The sequence below is a fragment of the Papaver somniferum genome, chromosome 9, assembly GCF_003573695.1.
Source record: "Papaver somniferum cultivar HN1 chromosome 9, ASM357369v1, whole genome shotgun sequence".
In the NCBI taxonomy this organism is placed as follows: domain Eukaryota; kingdom Viridiplantae; phylum Streptophyta; class Magnoliopsida; order Ranunculales; family Papaveraceae; genus Papaver; species Papaver somniferum.
In genome coordinates, this window is record NC_039366.1 from 27650644 (window position 1) to 27656643 (window position 6000).

At 37.6% G+C, this 6000-nt stretch overlaps 1 pseudogene; it reads right to left on the minus strand.

Moving 5' to 3' along the window:
• Window positions 1-1993: 1993 nt before the first annotated feature.
• On the minus strand, window positions 1994-3641 carry LOC113311647 (annotated as a pseudogene).
• Between the last annotated feature and the right edge of the window lie 2359 nt (window positions 3642-6000).

A 6000-nucleotide genomic window follows, 5' to 3' on the forward strand; every position in this document is an offset into this window, starting at 1 on the left:
ACAAATCAAAACAATGAACTAGCAGATTTCTGCCTCCAAACTTACTTCTCTGGAAATGAAACCCGATCTGAGCTATAAATATTCACCCAATTTTTGTACAGAAAGGGACATGCTATGTTGGGATCCTAGTCCCACATTGGTTAGATGGGGTTTAATTGGTAGTTTATAAGTCAATGTTTTCCCTCTTTTAGTCAACCGGTTTTCGAGTTGAGTTATACCCATGGGCTTATGACGAGTTTAGGGTCGGTACCTTAACATGCTAACTAGTTAAATAGACAAAACAGACCTCTAATTGTTTAAATATATGATGCCAACATTTTATGGCTCCATCTGCATGCATTGGTACACCCAAAAACCTACTCTGAGTGAGATTGCAACTGCTAAGGCAGAATCCCGGTAAAACTTAAGTTAATACTTAATAGTGTGTACCAAGATTATACAACTTAAAGAAAATCAAACCTAGCATATACTTTAAAGTTGACTATAGAAGCTTGAGAATTTTACAGGATAATGAACTACCCCAGCTTACATTTTCCCCAACAAGTATAGCGGCAAATGAAACACAATCACAAGAACAAATGCAGTATTACCTTGTTTTGTCTTCTAAAGCAAACATCTCAGCCTGGCTTTTTTCTCTTCACAACAAACAACCACAACTTTCTGTTGATTACATATTTTTTTGGCAGTAATTGAAGATAATCTTCCAACTTCAAAGTATATGGTAACGAGACTCAACGACAACTAGTTTAATTCAGATGTCACTCCCTGAAACCATTGTTTCTTCTGCCGTTGTGTTTACTTCATCTCGAAGAAGTCCGGCCTAGGTTGAAGTCTAAATTAGAAACAGAAAAACAATCCATCTGGAACACACCAAAAAAAAAAAACATAACCGTATGAATTTCAGGAACCAGATCTTACTTAAAAAACATCAGGGATAACCCATCCTTTGGATTTTGTCATATTGTGGTGGGATAACCTCATAAGCCTTAAATCGAGCAAGGCAGCAGCCCCACGCTTGGTCTTGTGTGGGAATCATACTAGAAACAAACAAATTACAAAAAATGCCAAACATTATATCAAATCCAAAAATCAAAATCAAACTTAGGTTAGGTTTTTTAAGAGAAACTTACCCACGGATACTCCTCCAAAGGATCTTAGCAAGAGCCCTGAAATGAATAGGAGCGTAGGACCACGAGATGGTTTAGTGTTCATCCAATGCCTTAAGAAAAAAAGATAGTACTTCATCTTCTGACAAACAAGACCACCAGAAACACAGATCTCTTCACAATGAACAACTACAACCTTCTGTCTACTAAGAAGAAGTTCTTTGGAAAAATTTGAAGAGAATCTTCCAAACATATGGTGACAAGCACCAACGATAACTCGTTTAGTGAAGATGCCACTCCCTGAAAAAAAAAACAAAGAGATAACTCAAAAACTCAACATAACTGAGTTATAGCTAACCAAACCAATAAGACGACATTACAGATATGTTCTTCATAAAATACATGTATTTCCTTGTAACTAGCAAGCAGCGTTGATACAAGTAAGACAGGTGTCACCAAAACATACTAAAATTCTGATACAGACAACTTCAGATGGAGAAATACCTTCCCAGATGACTGTCCATACCCCGCAATCGTACCTGTATGAAATTGGGAATCTGATGGTAGTAAATACATTACATAACTTTGATAATTCTATCTAAACCAAGCACATTTATGTCCCAACATTTAAGAAAATACACAGAAAACCCTCATGGAAGTTTTGAGCTGGCTAGAAATATACAAACACCAGTATAACTCTAATCATAAACTGATAACTAAAAGACCAAACAAACAGAAGATTCGACAAACAAATGACCTAACATTTTATGCATCGGAACCTACTTCCCAGGAAATGAAACCCAAACTGAGCTAAACGATATTCTTTCTTTTTCTTTACCCCAAAAATTATGGAATGCCATCAGTTCCAATGAGATCCCAATGAAAGCCTATTTGACATCAATTTTATCCAACTCCAGCTTCTGATACTCTCCACCTAACAAGTGATCTAAGACCAACTTTTAGCTCGGCCAGAACCTCTCCCAAGACTGCACAAACAGGGAAAATGGGCACTCCTTGAACTCTAATATTTAGTTCTTCCAAAACAGCCTCTGTTCCTTCCTCGTCGAATTTATTGGCTACTACGAAGGATGGCCGATCGGATAAACCCTCTTGATGAAACCCAAACTCTAAAACCAAGTCTCTAAGCTGTTCCCATGGAGGTATACTTTTTTACCATCTAGTGTTGCTGCCAAGTCTATCACATAGGCCAGAACTTTTGTTCGCTCAATGTGCCGTAGAAATGCATGCCCAAGTCCACGATTTTCATGAGATCCCTTTATAATTTCAGGAATGTCAGCCACTGAGACAGAGAAGAAGTCATTGTAGTTCAATTTTCCTATACTTGGCCTTAAAGTTGTAAATGCATAATGTCCTACTGTAGGTTTAGCCTTCGGTATAGCCCCTAGAAGTGTACTTTTACCAGCATTTGGCATCCCAACAAGACCCACATCAGCAATACTCTTTAGTTCTAAGACAAGCACAGAGTCTGAACCAGGCAAACCAAAGGCAGATCTTCATCATCTGACACTTCACTCTTGAACTTGGAATGCTTCCTAAAAGAAATATTACCTCGGCCACCATCTCCACCACGGGCAACAGAACTCGTTGGCCTTGTTTTGTTAGTTCTGCAAAGTTGTATTGAAGTTCTTCTTGTTCTTCCATATTATCTTCATCTAATTCAGTTTCATTTGTACCATCAATATTCTCTAGGTCTTTATTCTCAATCTCACCAATTTCGGAATGGGATATCAGTTCTTCCATGTTGATGCTAGGTCCGCATTTACTAAAAGATGATGCAGTTTGAAATTCAGTGGAAGAAGCACACGAAGTTTCACGCATGCTAGCCGAACTTCCCTTGCTTCTTTTAAGGGTAAACGTTGAGGCATCCGGATCTTCCATGTTCAGAACTTCCACTGCATCGGAGGAGTGAGATTTAGTTCTCTGATTGGAGCCGGAGGTATCAACCTCATGCGCACCAGGGATTTCCCAGGGATCCAAAGCCTTCAATGAACCATTTTTAACAGCAGAAGGAATCTCACCGTACACAAGATGAATAACAGTATCCACAGGGACTAGAACAACCTTGTCCACCCCTCAGCTTCCTAACATATTCTTAGGTGCTCCATGTCCACCTCTTTTGCATTCATATGATGCTGAAGATTCCTGAAGTCCCAAACTTTAGGAGAGCATTCTAGGAACACATCACCTCCTCTCCCACCACTTCCACCATCAGGTGTGCCTTGACGTTCGCTTCGACTGAGGCGAACACTATAACACCCATTGCCTCCATCTCCTCCTTTATCCCAAAGCCTCAATCTGTCCATCTTCCTTCTCTCTTGCAGAGGAGCAAGCTTTGGTTTCTTAATCGGAGTATCTGAATAAAAAGTGAAGGAAAAAAAGCATCCATGGACACTGTCTTGATCTTCTTAGAGCTTCAGTTTTGGGAATGCCTGCTGAGCGGCGCAACCACATCTCTCCTCTTAAGTGGTGTTTTGATTTTAGAATCTGAATCTGAACTGCAGGATCTTGAGCCATTCGGTGTATACTGAGCCCATAGTGGAAGTACCCTGGTTTGCAGAAGAAAATGTTTAGTGAATCAGCTATAAACAATATTCAGCCAATAACATATTTTTGTACAGAAAGAGACATTTTAACCAGTTATATTCAGATCCAAATATAGCCAATGACAATGAAAAAACATCGTAGATCAGTGTCAGTTTCCCAAACTGGAGAGATCAGGCGATGTAGATTGAAAAAATGCACCTGTCTAATCAAATAATCTTCATGGAGGGGTAAAGAGAGCTCAACAACCAATTTCATTACTTCCTTAACAAATACAGGCACAAATTCTACCAAAACCTAGGTTTCTGTAGTTGCAGGAAATCCTACACTACACCCCTCATATGATTTCATTGTTAATCAACTCATTTTTAGGTTTACACTCTTAGTTTTATTGATTAATCTTTGAATGTTCCTACAAGAACAGATAAAGAAATCAAGAATGATCTCTACTCTGAACTTTCTCTCTCCTATTTGCTTGTTTCTTACTCAAAAGAGATCTCTCCCTTTCTTTACAACTCGAACAACTATTTATAGGGAAATACATAGTGGATGACAGCTAATCTGTCCTTTATTTTCGGGTATGGTTAGCGACATTCTCGCAACCTTACAAATGTTAATTTCGCAAACCCTTTAATTTTCGCAGAACTATCGTATCTTTCTCGTGATCTTTGCTGACATCATTTATTTTATCATTTCTGAAATTATTCTGCGACGCTGTTGTGTTGTGTCATTGATAATTTCGCTGAAACATTGTCATTGCGAGATTCTGATCCTACATCTTGCCTCTTCTCATATCTTCTCTGCAAAGTAGAGAATGATGTGAGAAATGCCGCAGCTGCTCATCTTTTCATATTCTGCATTTATCACACGTATTCTGTCTTCCATTTATTTCTCGACGCTTCTTTTGTAACCGTTACTTTTTAACCGCTTATATCTTTCCGTATTAATCGTGTTTATTTTGTCGAGGAGAAATTCCCTCTATATATATTCCTTTTCAGTCTCTTCTTCTTTCTTTTTATCTTTTCTGCAACTTCATCGTTCTTCTGCAAATTCCATTATTGCAACTTTTCTTCTTTCTTCTTCAATCTTTTTAAGTTCTTCTTCATCTTCATACTATTTCTTCTGCAAATCTTCATAGTTCATAATTTTCTTCGAAACAATCTCCCTGCTATTATCTTCCATGGATTCATCAAGGTTAGTTTTCTTTTTTCTTCTTTATGAGTTTTGCTGATCTTGTTTATTGCTTTATTTGATGTTGTTTATGTGATTCCCATACTCTTGTTATTTCAGCAAAAGCGCTTCCAACACTAGATCTACAGTTCAGAACCCTAACATTCCCAAGTCGCAGCATAAGGTTGTTGCGCATAAAAGAAAGTCTGTGAATGAGAAGGTAGTAAGAAACACTATCCTTTTATAATAACAATATTGTTGCCTCTGTTTCTTATCTGGATTGTAATTCGCAGGGTGATAAAGATGTTAATAAACCTCCCAAGAAATCTCGCCACCTTAAAACTGTTCCAACTTCTGTTCCCTTCCATTTACTCATCTCTTCTAAATCTTCTGCGACATCTTCGCAAGATAAACCTTTATCTCCAATTGGCGAAAAAGCTGCCTCAGACTTCATTTCTTCAGCTGACCTCTCAATGATTGAAACTCCTATTGTTGATCCTGCTATGAATGAAACCTCTTCTCTTCCCATTGAGAATGTTTCTCAACCTTCTATCTCCACCAGTTCTCTACCTAAATCTCTTTCTCTTTCGAAAGAAACCGTGGAGGGGATATATATTGCCTTCAAAGTTTTATCTGAAGTTCTGGATGATGTCAAGAAGTCTTCTATTGATCCTATCAAGTCTAATGTTTGCGAAATTCTGAGCAAGCATTTGGGTTCTGACAGAGCTGCTTCGCAGACAGCTTTGGAAAAAGAATGTAATGCTCTTCGTCTCGAAAATCAGAAACTTCAGAATGTTTTACTGGATTGTGACAATCTTCGCAAGAAGAATGATGAATTGAGAGGTATGATTTTCTTATCTGTGTCTTTAATTTGCCTTTTTAATGGTTTTATCCTTCCCATATTTAATTATCCTTGAAATCCATCTTTCGCATGTTAAGCTTTAAACCAGAAACGAATAATGGAGAGATATCAATTTGAATCTGCTGTTGAAGAAGCCCGTGTTGATAAAGAAATCTTGATGGATCAATATAACCAATTAGATAACCTCTATTCATATTCTCTTGATCATATAAATAATCTTACCAATGAAAATACCCAATTAGTTCAAAGACAAGATTTATTAAGTAATGAAGTATCTCGTTTTTTTTTTCTTTAACTAAA